Here is a 19,892-nt window from a genome sequence, read left to right on the forward strand (position 1 = left end):
AGTAAAGCCAGAAAGAAGGAGAAGTTTATTACCCGGACTCTCCATGGGACCGGATTCCCCCCTCCCTCTCCTGTTCTCTTCACTTTCAGGAGGAAGAGACAAGCAAGAATGTAAACAAATGGCTGTCAGAGAATTAGTATATAACCTGGGCATTTCAGACTGAACGCAGTCCCTGGTCACATCTGTCCTGAACTCCTGAACACATGTTCATAATCCCAGATGCCTAACCGGAAACCAAAGGCTTTTCAACAGTTAGGGATCTTTAAAGAAAAACCAAAGCAGGAACACGATATAGGTAGCATGAGGAAACTCGAATTCAGACTGTTTCCTCGGCTACGACGCAGCTGTGTGAGCTCCCACAATTGTTGGACTTCAGCCTTCTTGGCCATAAATGAGCGATTGGAGTAGGTATTCTTTTTTATTTTTTTTTTATTAATGTTTATTTATTTTTGAGAGAGAGAGAGAGAGAGAGAGCGCACAAGCAGCCAAGGGGCAGAAGGAGAGGGGGAGACACAGAATCCAAAGCAGGCTCCAGGCTCCAAGCTGTCAGCACAGAGGCCCACACGGGGCTCGAACTCACAAACGATGGGATCATGACCTGAGTCGAAGTCGGATGCTTAACTGACTGAGCCACCCAGGAGCCCCTGGACTGGGTATTCTTTGAAGTTCCTTGGAGCGCTACGATTTAGGGAGCATCACTAAGATATATGTGCATATCCTCTGTGTTTAATAAGGTAGAAGTTATTTTCAGTATAACAACAATTGAAAAAAATAAAATAGCCCTCCTGTAATCAACTCACCAGAGTTCCCTGTTTCCTCAGCGATTCTAGTGTTCGGGGCATGATATTTAGTCTCTTGAATAGTGTGCCCTTTCTTACCATGGTGTCCAGAATGAGCATATGTGGCTCCTTAGGGTGTCCCTACCATGATAAGTAGTTTTGAGAGAAGCTGGGTCATTAAGTTGCATTAACTCTAATTAGTGATCAGAAGGGAATATAAATCAATAATTTTCATTAGACATCATGAGATATGTCGAAGCCCATTCCTTAAAGTCCAAGCTTTTCCTCTGGAACAAAGTAATGTGTTTGGGAATGAAATTTCTTTTTGTAAGGTCTCTGCAATGCAAATGAGCTGATTTTTTAATTTGAGGTCCACAGAAGAGAGGTTTATCTTGTGTGAATGAATTCTTTTTTTTTTTTTTTTAAATTGTTTTTTTTTCAACGTTTATTTATTTTTGGGACAGAGAGAGACAGAGCATGAACAGGGGAGGGGCAGAGAGAGAGGGAGACACAGAATCGGAAACAGGCTCCAGGCTCTGAATCATCAGCCCAGAGCCCGACGCGGGGCTCGAACTCACGGACCGTGAGATCGTGACCTGGCTGAAGTCGGACGCTTAACCGACTGCGCCACCCAGGCGCCCCTTGTGTGAATGAATTCTTAAGGACTCACATATTTTCAAAAAATGAAAAAAGGGAGCGGCTAAGTTTAGAACTTAGTGTCAGCAGGTTGAGATCGTTTTATGCAGGAGACACCCTTGATTTTGTCCCACTGTATTCCTAAAACCAGTCTTGACTGTGTGACTGTTTAAATGCGAAAATGCTATCTATCTAATACCTTACATTATTGAGCTCTTTGAACATAGCAGGCACTTTTTATCCACCAGGTTAATCAACTTACACAGCAATGCCATGTGTTAAAAATAATATACAACCTCAGGGGCACTTGGGTGGCTCAGTAGGTTGAGTGTCCGACTTCGGCTCAGGTCATGATCTCGTGGTTCATGAGTTCTCGCATTGAGCTCAGTGCTGACAGTACAATGGCTGCTTGGGATTTTCTGTCTCCCTCTTTCCCTGCCCCTCCCCCACTTGCGCACACGCACATGCCCAACACACACACACACACACACACACACTCACTCTCTCTCAAAATAAATAAATTTTTAAGAAAGAAATTCTCCCTCTGCGCCCCTCACTCTCCCCTGCTCTCTCTCTAAAAAGTGAGAATAAAAAAATACGCAACCGTAGATCAGAGAGGTTAAGTAACTTACCCAGGATCACCCAGAGATAATTGTTAGACCCGCGTCTATCTTAGACTGATTCCAAGGCCTGTGATTTTAAGCACTGTGGTATTCTGTCTTCAGTATATAATGGTTGCCCAGACCTGGAAGGGACTCCTGCAGAAGTAGGCACTAACCACAGGTAGTTTAGGAAGGTGGCAATCTTCAGATTTTCAGTGGATCACCAGACTTCACTAAGGAACATTCTCTCTCATCGCTAACACAATGAGTTAGTGTATAAAAAGGATAACTCACTGTGCCAAGAGGATGTCACGAAATCTACTATCGGGAGAAAAATACCTGGGCTCTTGTTTCACTTTGAGAAACTACGAGGACACACAAATTAGGACAATTCATTGCAGTGTGTGGCGAGAGCCGAGGTGACTCGAGTTCTGTGGAGCATCTGCTAGGTTAACGTGGGCCCATGTTTCATCCCACGTCAATTTCAGTCACTGGATGTGGGTTATTCAAGGGGTTCACAGGCAGCTGCTCTGTTGGCCGGCTCCAATATAACTTGTGCTGGTGAGTCAGATTTCATGCCCAATTAGGATACAAGGGGAAAGCTTCCCTTGTGTAAAGGACACAGCTGCTCTAGAATAGCAGCTTCAAGATGTTCAGAACAGTCTTCTAAATCTGGCTTCCTTACCCCTTTCTGCAGGCACAGACAGAAGTAAGGAAATCAATTCTTTACCCCTTGGCCTTGAGTCTATGCAATTTTTAACATGTATATTAATATGATATATACATTAGTTTAAGATAATTAAGTTAGTTATAATAATACATAGAAGCACATATATGTACACATATATCTTAAACTAATGTATGTACCGCATAAATATACATATTAGCTTACATACTGTGTACATGTGTGCATATGTATATTTGTATGTATGTATATATCTATGTATATATCTATTCATGGTTGTTACTGCTTTACTGTTGTACTCAAGAAACTCAAAGGCAACTCATGAATATACATATATATTTTAGACAATATATGCACACCATATAAATATATATAGTGTCGCTGTTGGTCTATACAGTAGGTGTGTGTGTGTGAGTGTGTGTGTGTGTGTATTATTGTGGTACTCATACAAATACATTAAATACCTTCCACAAGAGGTAAACGAAGGGAGGATCAAAGTGAAGAATACTGAACTCTTGTAAAACATGGTGGGGATGTTGGGTCTTCATTTTTTTACCTCACCTCAAAATCCAGAAGCCACATACAAAATTTTTCAGATAAATTACTGCCCTTGCCCACTCTATAATCCCAGAAATGGTGGACAGCAAATGGTTTAGTATCCAAATTATGCATGTTACTGATGTTGGTGAAATTCGCCCAATTGCAACATTTTACTTCCCATCTCATATCCTCCATGGGGGCATGGTCAATTCTTTACTTTTGCGCCAGGTTTCGACACGCATTTGTTTTTTTGTTTTTCCCTTTGTTGAACTGCCTTCTGTTTCTATTCTTGTTTCAACTTGCCCCATGGTCATTCTAGTGACACTCCATGATTTTGTTTCTATTTTTTCATTGTTGCAACAACCCACATCCAGTTGGTTGTCAAGTCCCTTCCTCTAGATCTCTGAGATGTTTCTGAAGCCCTTGGTGATTTGCTACCCTTTTACTGCAATTTTCCTGGTTTAGTCGCTCCCCACCTCTGGCCTGGACGATGACTGTTTCCAGGACACTTTGCTTTACCTTCCCTCTCCTTGAGAACAAGCCCCCCTCTTGTAGCCAACTCACATTGAAGTGTCATTTGCTGGGCACCTATTAATTTATATAATTTAATCCTCAAAGCCTCTTTGTGAATCTGATTTCACACGTGGGGAAATGGGCCGCAGGGGAAGCTGGTCCCTTGATTCCAAAAGCAGTGTTTTTTTTTTTGTCTTTACGACATACTTCTAAAACATCCACAACACGGATGTAATCCGCGCCTGTTTACAAGTGTTGGTGCCTCCCTCTTGCTTGTACGACACACTCGATTCCTCAGAATGCTTTGCAAGACTTTTACAACCTGCCTTCATGGTTCCTTCAGGACTTCTCTTCCTCACCATTGCTCACTCCATGCCCTAGGTGTACTTGTTCGTTGACTTTACTAAAATGTTCATGTACTTTAACGTGTCTGTAATTTTGTTCAACCTGTTTCCTTTGCTTGCAATGCCCTTGCCTGCCTGGTCTACACTTGAAATTTTTGTCTAACAAGCCACCACCTTGTTAAAGCTGCCTTTTACTCTCCCAGATAGAATTAGGTGCCTCTTTATCTGTGTTCATATCATCATTTATGACTTGCCTAAGGGTCCTGTCCATTATTTTCCCATTTAATAATAGGAAAATGGTTGAATAAACAATCACATGTGCATTGAATAGTGGTGTGTGCATACGTTAGAAGTATGTTTTTCAAAGAATATTGTATGATTTTGGAAAATACAGTATAATGTTAGGTAAAAAAGCAGAATGCAAAATTGAATTATAGAAAGATGCCATATAGTATATCTATGTTGTATATATGTGTATATATATAGCAAATATATATGTACCTATATATATATATATATATATATATATACTATATGGCATCTTTATATATATATATATATATATATATATATATGCACACACACATATATATACTATATGAGAAGGAACATATATATAATAATTTACCAAAATTGACATTATCTCCAGATCTCTCTCTCTCTCTCTCTCTCTCTCTCTATATATATATATATATATACTATACGAGTATTATGCTATATGAGTATATATATATATACACCATATATATATATATACATATATATACTATATGAGAAGGAACATATATACAATAATTTACCAAAACTGTCATTATCTCCAGAAGGTGGCATTAATGATGCTTAAGTAAGTTATTTTGCATTTTCTACTTTTTCTTTATGACCAGGATTATTTTTTAACAAGGAAGAATTATTATTTTTTTCACTCAAGTAGATTCTTCTTGTTTTAGATGGCTAGCAAAATAATAGTATCTAAAATGGTTGTTTAGTGCAGGGTGTAAAGAAAGCAAAGGATTGACTGGGTATATCTAAATCTACACCACATTTTAAAAATGTGGCATTTTGATAGAATGCCACATTTGATAGAATAAAAATAGCATTTTTATAGAAAAATAAAACACCATAAAAATAATAACAATAAACATTTTCAGGTAGTTTGAAAAAGTAAAAAGGGGGAAAGGAACGTTTTCCTACTTCTCTCCTCCTTCACATCTAGATCCACACACCATTTGTATGTGAGGTTTTTGTTTGTATCAGTCAGCTAAGTAATGCTGTGTAACAGACAATCCCTGTCTCTCAGTGGCTTGCAAACACAAGGTTTATTTTTGCTCACATATGGCTATCGCAGGTGGGCTGTAGATTTCCATTACACCTTCATTCCAGAACTCTGCCTAAAGGGAATTACAGCCAGAAACTTCCAGAACTGGGACCTCTGAAGAGTTAGGTGTAGGGCACTGCTTGCCTGATTCTAAGGGCGGTGTTGCATTTATCTTTACCGTAAATACATATGCAACCAATTACAAAAACTGTATTGTGGGACCCGATTCCATTTCGTTTCACCAGAAACTTGAAGATTTTTGACTAATGTAGCTTAAAGGGACTGTCTTGCTTCAGGTTTCCATCCTTTCAGCTTCTAAGTTCTTTCTGCTGACACTTTATCAAATTTGTCCCAGCCGACGTTTCCTGTGTCTCTTTGGTCTGTGCTGAGATGGCCACTTCCTTCTCTTCAGCCTCCTGTCAGCGTTTATGGGGCATTGTTACACTCTGCAGCTGCAATTGCTCAAAGCCCAGTTTTCAATTAAGATGCCCTCATCAACCCTACGTAAAAAAGGCTGCAGTTTTCGCGTTAATTGCTGTCAGTTATCGCCTTTGGAAAGCAGCTTTGTTTCCTTTGGATTGTGTGGTGTCTCTGCTTCAGCTTCTCCTGCTCTGCCCCACGTGCTGGTAAAAATTTTGGTTTAGGATCTTGATTTATTTTGGCAGATAGGGCAGAGTCCAGATTTGGGCTGACCTTCAAAATGCTCCTCCGCAGGGAGAGCAACGAGTTTGGTAACACTTCCTGCGCACTACTGTTAAATATGCTGTGGATCTTATTGCCCCACCAGTTTGGCAAGGCAGCCCAGTGATAACGAGTGGAAGCATGAATTCTGAAACCAGACTGTCTGAGGTTAGAGCATGGGGTGCTATAAACTGGCCACATGTATTTATTTAATCTCTATTCCTGAGTTTTCTCTCTCTCTCTTTTTTAAAGTTTATTTTATTTATTTTGAGAGATAGAGATAGAGAGAGAGAGAGGGAGACAGAGAGAGAGAGAGAATCCCAAGAGTTCGGTGTAGAGCTCGAACTCACGAATCATGAGATCATCGCCTGAGCCGAAATCAAGAGTCAGATGCTTGAGCAACTGAGCCCCCCAGGTGCCCCCTGAGTTTTCTCAATGGCAAAATGGGAATGATAGTCACAGTTCCTTGATGCAGTTGTCTGAGAATTAAGTAATCAGATATAGGTAAAATAGTACTGTACTTGGTATAAGTAAGCATTCAATAATGTGAAATTTTCTTATTGTTTCTTGTCCATTGTGTTGGCTGCTATTTTAGGACAGTTCAACTTATGATGTTTGGCTAAAGAGAATTGATGAATAGATATTGGGGGGTGGGTGGGATGTGAGTTTGGTATAAAAACATATTTTCTTACAATGAGAGCTAGCAAATAATGAAACGAGACACCCCTCAAGATAGTGGACATGGTGATTGAACGTGTTCAGGAAGAGTTTGAACTGTGATGTTCTATGAAACAAGATCTTAAACCAACAAAATGCAATAATTATTTGCTAAGTAAGTGGTTATTGATAATGTGATTTTATTATGCTTCTCAATATTCTCTTTTAATGCCATAATTTAGAAATATTCATGTATGGGACTCAATTTTCCTCTTTGTTCATTGCTTCTTTGGCCTAAGTAGTGTGTTTTATATATTGACATAGGAGTCAAATAACATCAAGGTGCAAATTTAGGTTAAAGAGAGAAACTGTGGTTAAGAAAAATAAGGCGGAAATTAGATTTGTATTTGTATTACTGAAGTTAAGTTACACAGCACTGGTTTCAGTTAGTTTTCCTGAATGAGGCTCATACTTCTGGAGGTTGCTTCAGATGATACATTTTAAAACAGAAAGGCTCAACTTAGGGGTACCTGGGTGGCTCAGCGTTGGTTAAGCGCCCAGCTCTTGATTTCGGCTCAGGTCATGATCTCACAGTTCGTGAGATTGGGCCCCGTATTGGACTCTATGCTCGTAGCACTTTCTCTCTCAAAATAAATGAGCAAACATTAAAAAATAAAAGCCCAATTTATTGTCATGATATATAAACGTGTGTGTATATATTTGTGTATATATGTATATATACGTATAATGTCATATATAAAATATAAATCTTTCCACTTTTCACTAAAATTGGTGTAAAGTTTAAAAAAATATACCCTTTAGGGGTGCCTGGGTGGCTCAGTAAGTTAAGTGTCTGACTTTGGCTCAGGTCATGATCTTGTAGTTCATGAGTTCGAGCCCCACGTCAGGCTCTGTGCTGACAGCTCAGAGCCTGGAGCCTACTTTGGATTCTGTATCTCCCTCTCTCTCTGCCCCTCCCCTGCTCATGCTCTCTCTGTATCTCAAAAAATGAATATATATTAAAAAATTAAAAAAGAAAATATATACTTGATAAACATCTTGACTCGATATTAATTTCTGCCCCTTTATTTCTGTAGGTCATATCCCCTCAGCATTGAGATACCTATTTTTTACAATATTATTTTGCATATACTGTTTTATGATTATTCTTTGTGACTCATGGATGTGTAGAAGACGTCTAGAACTAAGCTATGAGGTCTTGGAGAGTAGAGAATACATCTTCTGCTTCTTTATGACTCCTTAATCTCCTTGTCCCCGTCACCATCTCAATGCACTTCATCTCTTGTCAGCCATAAATCAATAAATAAGAAATCAATAAATGCTTACCAAGTGGTTAAATTAGCAAATTATCAAATGGCAATTAAAATTTAAAAAAGCTGATAGTCTATAAAATTCTTCCAGCTACCTGTCATTTAAACCTGTTTGTTTCCATTACCCTCAGCAGACTATGCATATACCATCGGGCTAATTGTTAGAGAGATCAAAGGTAAATAATTAATGAAAATTCCATTTTCCTACACTGCTAAGTCCACAGCGAATTATTCCCTGAGTCGTTTGGTTCCATGAGGTAGTTTAATTTTGATAATTGGTTTAAAGAATCTCCCTACTTGCTCACTTCTACAAAATTACAACATAAATTCAATGTTAAAAATCATATAGACTAGATGCACACACTGGGCATGGTAATGAAAAGATCATTTTAGAATAGGAGTTTAACCACAGGCATGCCACTGAAAGTAAGGCTAGAGATCTATCTGTCTTGTTTATGACAGTTTGGAATGATGTTTTGTTTTGTTTTTTTTAATGGGTTCGGCTGGTTGAATATGGACTTCTACTGAGTGGTGTATTTACTGCAAAATTTAGCTGAGCACGTACTATGTTATCAGGCACGTTTTGAGTTTTTGCCTTTACGGTATCATCGGAAATTGATCCAGTAATGGAAAATACCATGATGTGTGAATGTGATCTCATAACGACCATCTGAGGTAGGAATAGTTAATGTACTCTTTTTACAGAAAATGAGACATCAAGAAATTAAATAACTTGCCCTGGGGCGCCCACTTAAGAGAGGGATGGAATTAGAATTTGAACCAAGGCAACCAGATTCAAAGGCCTGTGCTTTTGCTCTGGACATCTTTTTATACAATCATCCCCTTTATAGATTGTTTCATAAAACCAAAGAGTCTTTAAAAGGCCAAAATTAGTCTCTTTGACTCAAATGTGCTATTTTTCCATTGCATTTCAATTTTTAAAATTTATTTATTTATTATTATTATTTTTTAACGTTTATTTATTTTTGAGAAGAGAGAGACAGAGCATGAGCAGGGGAGGAGAGAGAAAGAGGGAGACACAGAATCTGAAACAGGCTCCAGGCTCTGAGCTGTCAGCACAGAGCCCGACTCGGGGCTCAAACTCACGGACCGTGAGATCATGACCTGAGCTGAAGTCGGATGCTTAACCGACTGAGCCACCCAGGTGCCCCTCTTCCATTGCATTTTTAGCAGGATGACTGATTTACTTTTGGTACACTCCAAAGTACCAAGAAGATCCAGTTTCATTATTTTTCATAGCTATTATAATATTCCTTACAAGCCCCACCCTATAAGTAGTGGAGAAAATGAAATTAAATTCCATTTGGTAAACTTAGCAAAACTTGAAACGACCTCTTGGATAGCCCAGTCGCTTTGGGATAACTTAGTTTTTCACATGCTCTTCCCTTCCTCTTGTTCATCTTTAATCTGGGTTTAGGGTTTTTGGAGAGATGGTGTGATCTCAGGGTCTCTAGCGGTCTGAGAGCTGGTATCCACTGCGGTGTAGTTTGTCTGGTTGCATTCCTGAGTCTTCTTCAAGTTGCCTCCCGCTGCCATTGTGGCTCGTGGCCTGTCTTCCCGACTTGGTCAAGACTAGGGTGCTTGGTTGATGTGGCTCCGGGTCAACTCCCCTGTGACTGTGCTGTCTTACTGTGCCATACCCTGTCCCCCATTTATTGCTGATTGATCACCCATGTCCACAGGGCCCCTTTACCCCATTACCAAGGCACTCCACCCCCAGAAAGGTACAATCAGAAATTTCAGGGTGTGTGCATACCTCCTGAGAACTGAGTCTGACCCAGGGAGGCTAAATTAAGCTTTCTCTATGCCTAATGAGGGCTTCTCTAAGTTGTTGAGGTAACACTAGGCAGGTGGGTTATTGTCCTCTAGAGCTCCAAACAGGAAGTGGAGTAAACAGCTTTCTGCTTTTCTCTTTTCTCTCACCCTATATGAAATTCCTCTCCTTTCCAAGATTTTGGATCCAGTATGATACAGGGTTTTCCTACGTGTCTGGCCTCTTTCCTCTAGAAAGGGTGAACTTTACCCTTCATGTTTTGGCTGGGGTGGACCACTTGCCTACATCATAGCTTCCTTGTCCTCTCCCTTTTTCCCTGTGGCTACAGTTTATTTAACAAATGTTGAAGGGTAGGCCAGTCTTCTGGGCACTTACAAATATGAGCTCCTTTTGTTGAATTCACATAATCCTTCTAACATCTCTGTGAGATAAATAATATCACCCTTCCTCTGTAGAAGAGGAAACTGAGGAACAGGAAGTTAAGCAACTTGCCCAAAACCACACAGCTGCTATGTGTTAGAGCCAAGACTTAAACCTTGGCAGGCCCAGCGTCCAGGCTTCCAAGCGCCATGCTACATTGACTCTCACGTAAAATCATGGCAGATGGGGTTGGGCAGAGAGGAACCGGATTACTGATAAGGAAATAGAGACTTGGAATGACGTCAAAAACATTACATCCATGACATGTTCATAAGTTTGAATTGGGCTCACTTGGAAAAATAGGTCTGAAAGGAACAAAGATCACTCAGAGAACATTTGAATTAAATACTTTAATGGCCAACAATCATTCTGGATTTCAGGTGAAAAAGAAGTGATCTCTAGAGCTATGTGTCTGAATAACGTTACTGTGTAGGCTTATTAGTATTTGTGGCAAAGTTTTTTATTTTATTTTATTTTATTTTATTTCATTTCATTTTATTCTTTTCTTTTCTTTTTATAGGTATGTGGGGTAGAGAGTTTGGCTGTGTGTACGGTTTTGGCGTAAGTAGTCCTGGAAGGCCCATCTATCCCTAAGTATTTCCCTCATGGACTAAATTCCTTTACTTTATCTGAACTCCTCTACATAAGATTTCACTTGGAGTGGGTGAAAGCTGATTTTGGAGTATGAAGGATTTGAAGGGGAGCAAACCAGTGTGATTTCATGCAGCTGGGCTCTCGGGGTCTGGACCATAGAAAGGCGGTTGGCACCTGGGGCTGGGAGAGAGAAAGATCAAGGTTGAATCCTATAAAATTGCCGTATTCGCTCTTTTTGACCCACAAAAATGTCAGTCTCTTATTGTTCAACCCAAAGAAGGGAATTGGATATTTAATTATTTTGAAATTTTGCCTAGGATTATCCTAGACTCCATCTATACTCTTATTGTCCCCAATCCTAACCTGTTCTATCCTAACCCTTCCATAAAAGTGAAAAATGACCTTAGGCAAATATTTATTTTTAACTTTTTAACTTCACCAGTCGATAAAAACCTCCTGGTGCCTCCTTGCATTTTTTTTTTTTTAACTTTCATTTTGAATCTGCTGTAGGATGCTTGTGGGCTATCTAGCGTTGATGGGCTGCATTTTCTAAATCTGTATCGTGCAATAAAGGCCATAATATACCTATTTTAAGACCGGAGTAATTAAGACCTAAGTAACGATATGACTGCAATGTTCTCAGCAAAAGGTGAGAGAAAGGCTTTGCTTGTATCTTATCTTTTCTAAGGCTATCAATTGCAAAAAGAAATGAAATGTGACTTTGAGTTTTGGGGGAAGTGGGTGTTGGGATAGTATTGCTTTGTGTGTATCCGAAAGCATATGATGCAAGAGTTTTGTTTGATTCTAGAAAGAACCCCAAAGATCTAAGCTTCTTAAGGTTAAGCAGATATCTTCTTTAAGATCAGAAACAAATTCAAGAATAATATGGATCTTTTTTTTAATGAATTAAACGTGGAAAGAATTTACCATGTTGACTTTGCAGTCTGAAGTATTTGAAGGCAAGCCAGGCCTTCAAAAATGTGTGGGTTTCTGGACTACAGTGAGGTTAACTTTTTCTAAGTTGTGTGGGTTCTTATATAGTGTTTTCAGCAAGTGCATGATAATGGCCAATTCTCTTTATCTGCTTTTCTTACAAATTGTTTTCCACTAATGTTGGCATACTGTCAGAATATTTCAGTAAATTTCAGCTATCTTAAATATATCAAATAGACACTTATTTCAGTTGTTAAACTGTGCCTTTGATTCTCCCAGAGTTTACATATCTAATAAAATTTTAATTAAAAACTAGGTCATCAGGATGGTTTCTCATATATTTAGAGAGGAATTGCTTTTACACTTTATTCAGATCTGCTAACGGGACTCCAATCACTCTTGAGTACCCAACAGTAGATAAAGCAATAGCATTATAGTTCCCTTGACCCGAGGCTTTACTCAAATCTTCATTCTCAAGGCAAACAAGAAGCTGCTCTCATTTTGAACCTCTGTACTCAGTATTAATAATGTAAATTTAAAAATCTACTTTTATTCAGAATTACAGCATTGCTAATTTCTATTTAATCATTGAGACAAAAGTTCAGTTTTAAATTTGGTTCCAAAAAGGGGCACCCGGGTGGCTCAGTCGGTTGAGCGTCCGACTTCGGCTCAGGGCATGACCTCACGCTCCATGAGTTTGAGCCTCACGTCAGGCTCTGTGCTGACAGCTCGGAGCCCGGAGCCAGCCTCAGATTCTGTGTCTCCCCCCTCTCTCTGCCCCTCCCCTGCTCATGCTCTGTCTCTCTCTGTCTCAAAAATAAATAAATAAATAAAACATTTAAATTTGGTTTCAAATGTATCATACTCAATACATAGAGTATTGAAAACCATTTCAGTGGTTTTCTAGTTAAATAATAAGAGCATTTGTGGAAGGTTTATAGTTAGTGCTATTCAGAATCCACTGCACATATTAACTCATCTGATCCTCCCCACAATGTTATGAGGTAAGAAATTTTTATTATCCTCATTTTACTCATGACAAAACTGAGGTCTCTGGGATTAAATCAAGGCCATACTGCCAAAGAGTAACAGAACCAGGGTCTGAATTTAGGAAGTCTGGAACCAGAGTTTCTGCTATTACCTACTACCCTGTTTTGTTTTATTTGAAATAAATATTTTATAATAGTCACACAAAAATAGAAACCTGTATGTTTTTCTGAGACGGAGTCAAGTTCTTGTTCCTTGGTAGATGTCTATTGAATCGGTTTTGTTTTTGAATTTCATGGAAGACCAAAGATGTCTGCATAAGCTGGTGTGTTTTAATGTTGGATTAAGTTAGACACTATTGATAATATTAGACATTTAAAATAAATTCCCAGTTGGCTCAGTCGGGTAAGCGTCCGACTCCGGCTCAGGTCATGATCTCGCGGTCCGTGAGTTCGAGCCCCGCGTCGGGTTCTGTGCTGACAGCTCAGAGCCTGGAGCCTGTTTCAGATTCTGTGTTTCCCACTCTCTCTCTCTGACCCTCCCCTGTTCATGCTCTCTCTCTGTCTCAAAAATAAGTAAACATTAAAAAAAATTTTTAAATAAATTCCCAGCAATATGGAAAGTGATAAGCCATCTTAGATGATCACTTCTTAAGCACTTAACTTATGTTGGGCACTCTGCTGTGCAAATTTTATACTTTATTTCACTTAAACCTCACTACCATCATTTGAGATAGGCAATATTATTTATGGATGAGAAAATGGACTCAGGGTGACTTGTCTAAAGGCAAGAAATGGTCATACTGTGCTTTTAACGGGAACTACCACACTCTGAAGCATTAACCCAGTATTTGCAAATTGTAGTCAGATGTCCAGCTGCATCAAAATCATCAAGAGTAGAATTAAAAATATCTCTTGAGTTAAAATTTCTGGGGAGCAAGTCTCATTGAATCAGAATTATTAATGTGCATCTAGTGATCTTTATGGCACACCCAGGATTTGAGAACTGTACTAGGGCCAAAGTTTCTCAAATTTAGCAGGCAAGGGCCTCACCTATAGGATCTGTTATGACACAGATCGCTGGTCCCAGAGTTTCTCATCCAGGGAGTCTTGGGTGGAGACTGAGAATTCACACTTACAACAGGGTCTCATGTGATGTTGGCTTTGCTAGTCCAAGGGCCACACTTTGAGAAACACTGTGCCAGGCAATGCTGCTATAAGGTGATAGGCACGAAGAATATGTCATTTTTAGGTTAAAATAATTTCCATAACATCCTTGCATTCTTTTGCCTTGTTAATTTCATTGTACGTTCTCTTTACATGCAGATAATTTTAATCATATCTATTTTCTTTTTACCTACAACGTTCTGGTCGCTTCTGCGTGCGTGTGTGTGTGTGTGTCTGTGTGTGTATGTGTGTTTTACTGACATATCCACCTATTATGTATTTAAAAGTGTGAAGGTGTGAACCTTTTCTTTGAGTCCTAAGATGCACAAATAATGCTTGTTACTGCTTTGCTTAGATTAAAAAACGAGGTAAACAATTACTGAGCCTTCTAATCATTTAGGAAGTCGAGAGATAGCACTTTTCAAATGAAAAGCAACATAATCTAAAATCACATGCATCTTATGGCTGTCACTCCAGCCCCCACGGACTCCCTATCCCCATCAATGGATGGTTGAGCATAAAGCCAGGTACAGTAAAATGCTTTGACTGGAGTATGTAGCAATTATTCTGTGAGTCGGTAAAGTCCTGCCTCACCGGAGAAAGCCAGCTGACGCAATTCTGCCTGAAGGGCTTTTCAGCAGAGCATCTGTTTTTTTGATACACTTTGCCTATTAATTTTTATCTCCAATGTGTTGGAACTGAGAAAAAAAAATTCTCCTCCTTGATGCCTGTCTCTGCTTATTTCTCATGTAGGTAGTGTTGATGTTTCTGTAGTGCATATTCCCAGGAAGCAAGAAGTGTTCTTTTTTTTCTTTAACATTCTCTTTGCTTAACTGTATTTGTCAACAGCAGATTAGATAATCTTGAAGACATCTCCCAACCTTTTGTTTCTAAAATACTACCTCATGTGTATGCATATATATATATATTTATATAATATTTATATATATAATTTATATATGTATATGTATACATATATGTCTATAGACATATATGTATACATATACATATATAAATATGTATATATAAATATATATGTCTATATATATACATATACATATATAAATATGTATATATAAATATATATATAGACATATGTCTAAAATACTACCTCATGTGTATGCATATATATATATTTATATAATATTTATATATATAATTTATATATGTATATGTATACATATATGTCTATAGACATATATATGTATACATATACATATATAAATATATAGACATATAAGTATACATATATGTATACATATATATCTATAGACATATATATTTATATATCTATAGACATTATATATGTATACGTATACATATATACATGTATATACATGTATTATATATGTATATACATGTATACGTATACATATATAATGTCTATAGACATATATATATATATAATTTGGGCGGAAAGGAGGGTTTATTCCTTCAAGAGAAACATAACTTATATTCAAATGTATTCTAAACTTTTTTTCCCTAAGTCATACCTGTTTTCATTTCCAGCAAGGTATAATTAGGGACATAATTTTCAAAGATCATCTATTTCTTTCATGTCACAGGACCCTATCAGGCTTGAAGTGCATTGCCACAGTGAAGCTACTTCCGCTTCTATTGAAAACACCATCTCATGATGAAACTCAAACCCAATTGTCACTATGGAAACCACAGTAAAGATAGGGATACAGTTTCAAAACGAAAACTCTGCCTGGAACTGGGAGACAGGTAGGATTTTTCTACAACTCTTCAGTCATAAATTAAACTTTGGTGACGGTGAGGAATTTTTAAGAATCGTTTTTGAACCTGCCTAGGGGTAGAAGAAATTAAACTTTGACACTTTTCTGAATTGCTTATATTACCTAATTCCCCTGGGGTTTTCAGAAAGGATTATACTATGTTAGATCTTGTTGAAGATGGCATTTTACAAGCCACCGAGATCAGCAAGTAGCACTAACACTGCATTGAAGTTGAAAAAAAATCTCGATTTTGCAATTCTGTATGCAGGAAACCAGTCATTTAATCATTAGGTTTGTTATGAAGGGACAAGTAGTCATTCTCCTTAAATATTTTAGATTATATGGTGTTATGTCGCCTGTTTTATTATCAGTGGCATCTTGCCTTCTTTCTAATAACCTTTTTTTTTTTTTTTTTTTTGAGAAAGCCATGGTGATCGTGAGACTCTGAAGCTTAAGTAATCGTTACATTCTTTTGTTTACCAAATGTCATACTTTTAGGTTGGTTCAGTGTAGTGTTGAGGAAGTAAAACAGCATCTACTGTCTCTGTCTACTAAATAATCTAAATAATCTATGAATTACTGAACAGCCTAAGTAAAGGGAGAGCGTAATGAAGAAAGGCAAACACAGAAACTGCTCTCGCATAGCATGCCATGCCACTCAACCTCATCAAAATCAGTAGGTATCACTTTCTTTTGCGTTATCAACACAGTATGGAACCCACCTAGAAGGATGGCGTTAGACAAGCAAAGACACAGAGCAAATTACCTACCATTCAGTCTTATTCTTTCCTCCCTCCTTGCCTTCACTTACTTAGAGTTCAAACAGAAGACGATGTAATTTACATACTGTTGATGCCCAAATGAATTTTGGCTTCAAATAGTTTCCCATGTCTCATCCTAGAGTAAATAGTTGATTTATGTGTTCATTGAAATAAATGGGCAAAGGAATTATTAATGATTAGTGAGTTATTGTGGAGTATCGCCCAAGGGAAGAGAGAACAGGATCAGAGAGCTCTAGTCCCTCCGTTCTACAAGAGCTTCTGATGAAAAGCTCTTGGCATTGTTGACTCTTTATAGCCTTTATTTTTGGGCTATTCATGCATTTTATTACTAAAAGAAATTGGAAATAGCACAATTTGCAATAAATGGAATTTTAGCGCAGTAGAGCCTTGAGCACTGAATTCTGGAGTTAATTTTATTGGCATGAGTCACATTTCTCACTAGAACCCACTTCTAAGAAGCACTGTGCCTGCAGATCAAATCTTACCTTGGACTTATTTGACTTGGTGTTGTTTCATTGCTTATTACTAACTCTCAATTACAAACACCACAACAGTAAAATCTGGCTTCCATAAATGCCTGCTAGAGAAATGAAACTGGAATAGTGTTTCTAATTTGGGGTACATGCTTCTTTGAACATTTATGGAATTTTAAATGGTTTGGCGGATATTGGAATAAAGAGAAGTCAGCACTGTGAGGAAGTGTGGAAGAAACCCTTTTGTTCGAGTTTGCAAAGCTGAGATATCTGATGGATAGGAATAGACTCACTGACTTATCATCTGACTTTGGTCAGATGCTTTCCTGACGGAAAACACATAACATAAGTTGATACACACCCTAGGAATTTCAACTAGAAATATGCCATCAAGTTCTCATATGTTTCTATGAGTGTGTGATGTTAAAAACAATTAAGTTTATGAGTTGATATAAACCATTCAATTTCAAGTAGGCACAATTCATCAAGTTCTCATATGTTTTCATAAATGTACTGTGAAAAAGATCAAATTTATGAATTAATGTGATTCATCCAATTGATATATTAAAAGCAAGAAGGAGTTTTTATTAATTCCTACAGATGGCCTCCTACTAATGAATTTTGTATAAAAACCAAAGAGGAAGACACACTGACTGCCTTAACCATCTTCAGGAAAACAAATCGAATTAAAGAATTATTGAATGAATGCATACATGAATGGCATAGGAATTAGATCATTGGTACTTGGAGTGCAAGGAGCTGGACATAATAATTCTTTTAGCGTGAAGGGACATTTGGAAAAACTTGCACCATAATGCCCTGATAGATAGCTCAGCATTTCCATTTGTAGATGCTCAAATTCAAGTTTAAAAATAATTTTTTAAGAGAATAATTGTCTGGTGTTGACGGTTGCCAGTTGCTGCCCACTTGTCTCTTCCTTTTACCAGGAAATCCAGGGCATTTAACACAGTGCCTGATACACACACACACACACCCACACCCACACACACACCCACACCCACACCCACACATATATATATATATACAGAGAGAGAGAGAGAGAGAGAACAAATGGATAAATAAATAAGCATAAATAAGTAAATATATACCCATGCTGGCAGTCTTGTTTTCTACTTAAATTGCATGCTCTCGACGATGGCACAATGTCTCTCTTAGAGATGCCACATTCAAGTGTCCTAGGAGGCTTCTCCCAAACTCCTCCCTTCTTCTAAAATGAGCCCTCCCATGCTGTCTTGCTTCCCGCTGATCTCAGTTGCATTTTTCTTGTCTCGGGGAATTGTCTTCAATTTTTCAAAGGCACGCAGCATTTCTCAGAGGCCCTGTGCGCTGTGAAGGGCTATAATAGTGACCTCCTATAAAAAATGGTAAGTCTTTTCGCAGATTATGCTCATTTGATTAGGAAAATGTTGGACCATGACTGCTCCAACATAATTTACTAGTTTTATCATTCTTGTTCACAGGTAAAACATTTGTGGGGCTTTCCTGTCCTGTGTGTTTTGTTCTGCGTCTAGCCGGGAAAGAGTAGGCACACATTTTGGACCTCTTCCTTTGCCAAGTGACCGTGATTACAATTATGCTTAAAAGAAATTGAGGCAACGGTGATTCTAATTTTCTGAGTTAAGCCGGCAAATTAACTCAGTTGATCTCGACTTTAGTGCCCATGAAACACTTAAACCTGAGTTAAGAAAGCAAATTAACTCAGTTGATCTTAAGCGAGTGCCCATGAGGCATCCTGGCCCATTATGCAAATCAAACATGCAGAGAAAAGCCAGGGACTTGCATCAAACCCAACAGATTGCAGGAGTGTCCACGAAAGGAAATCGAAAGTGACGGAGAACGTAAAGGAAAATGTTTTTCTTTTCTCAACATGCTATTAATTAAATTATTATACAAAGTAATGCCTTTTGAGGCCCCCATTTGTTTCTGTTTTCCCTTCAAACAAACGCTGGCTTTATTGTCTTAAAAGGTGTCTGGAAAGTGTTTTCTTTGGAATCTGATTTTTATCTCTACAATAATTATAGAAGAAACACACTGTCCTGTTAAGGGACATATATATCTTGTGACTAAAAACTATTTGGGGATCAGGAGCGATAGGTTGTATTTAATCGGTTCTGACATTGCAATTGGAAGAGTGGTTTTAGGTGATTTATCTCCGGAGCTCCTCCTTTTCTATCTATAAGACGAAATGACACCACTTCACGTAAATGAACTTAACTCAGATAGATGTAGCCAAAAGCAACTAATGCAATCCTAGGCACACACAGTGGACATTCTTTAAATACTGGTGGCTTGATGAGGAACAAAAGTACTTCACACGCCAAGCGCTTTGGCTTCCTGGAACAGCACAGACCAACAGAAATATAACGCAAGCCATAGCTGTAACTTCGAATTCCCTCCGAGCCACGTTAAAAAAGTGGAAAGAAAATTGGACTGGATTATAATGATATATTTTATTTAACCTAATATATCCAAAATATGTTCATGTCAACATGTAATCAACGTAAAATTTTTAGTGAGATGCCTAGCAATTTTTGTTTTATCAGAGTCTTTGGAGTTTCGTATTTGTTTCACACTCCCAACACATCTCAGTTCAGATTAGCCATGTGTCAAGTGCCGATAGCCACACGGGGCTAGTGGCTACCATACTGAGAAGCACGATCCTAGAAAGCAGCTGGGTATTGCTATAGACATAGAAATGGTTGTCACTCATGACTTCAAGTACATGCGGGGACTCGGCCACCAAATTGGTGAGTTTTTACCAATAGTTCTCGACGGAGGCTACTTTCCAAGAGGACACTTGGCAATGTCTGGGATATTTTTGGTTGTCATCACTGGGGAAGGGGGTTACTACTGTCATCTAGAGGTCAAGGATGTAGCAAAACACCCTATAATGTACAGG

General features: G+C 38.3%; 1 protein-coding gene across 2 annotated transcripts in view; it reads left to right on the top strand.

Moving 5' to 3' along the window:
- Positions 1-19,892, top strand: part of LOC112853414 (orofacial cleft 1 candidate gene 1 protein) — a 200,033-nt gene that overhangs the window by 26,677 nt on the left and 153,464 nt on the right. For both annotated transcript variants that reach the window (XM_086706313.1, XM_086706314.1), the window contains exon 3: positions 15,544-15,706. The gene's annotated coding sequence lies outside the window, so the exon portion shown is untranslated. The remainder of the gene's footprint in view (positions 1-15,543; positions 15,707-19,892) is intronic.

This window comes from Puma concolor, chromosome B2, assembly GCF_028749965.1.
Source record: "Puma concolor isolate L17-30 chromosome B2, mPumCon1.1.hap2, whole genome shotgun sequence".
Taxonomy (NCBI): Eukaryota; Metazoa; Chordata; class Mammalia; order Carnivora; family Felidae; genus Puma; species Puma concolor.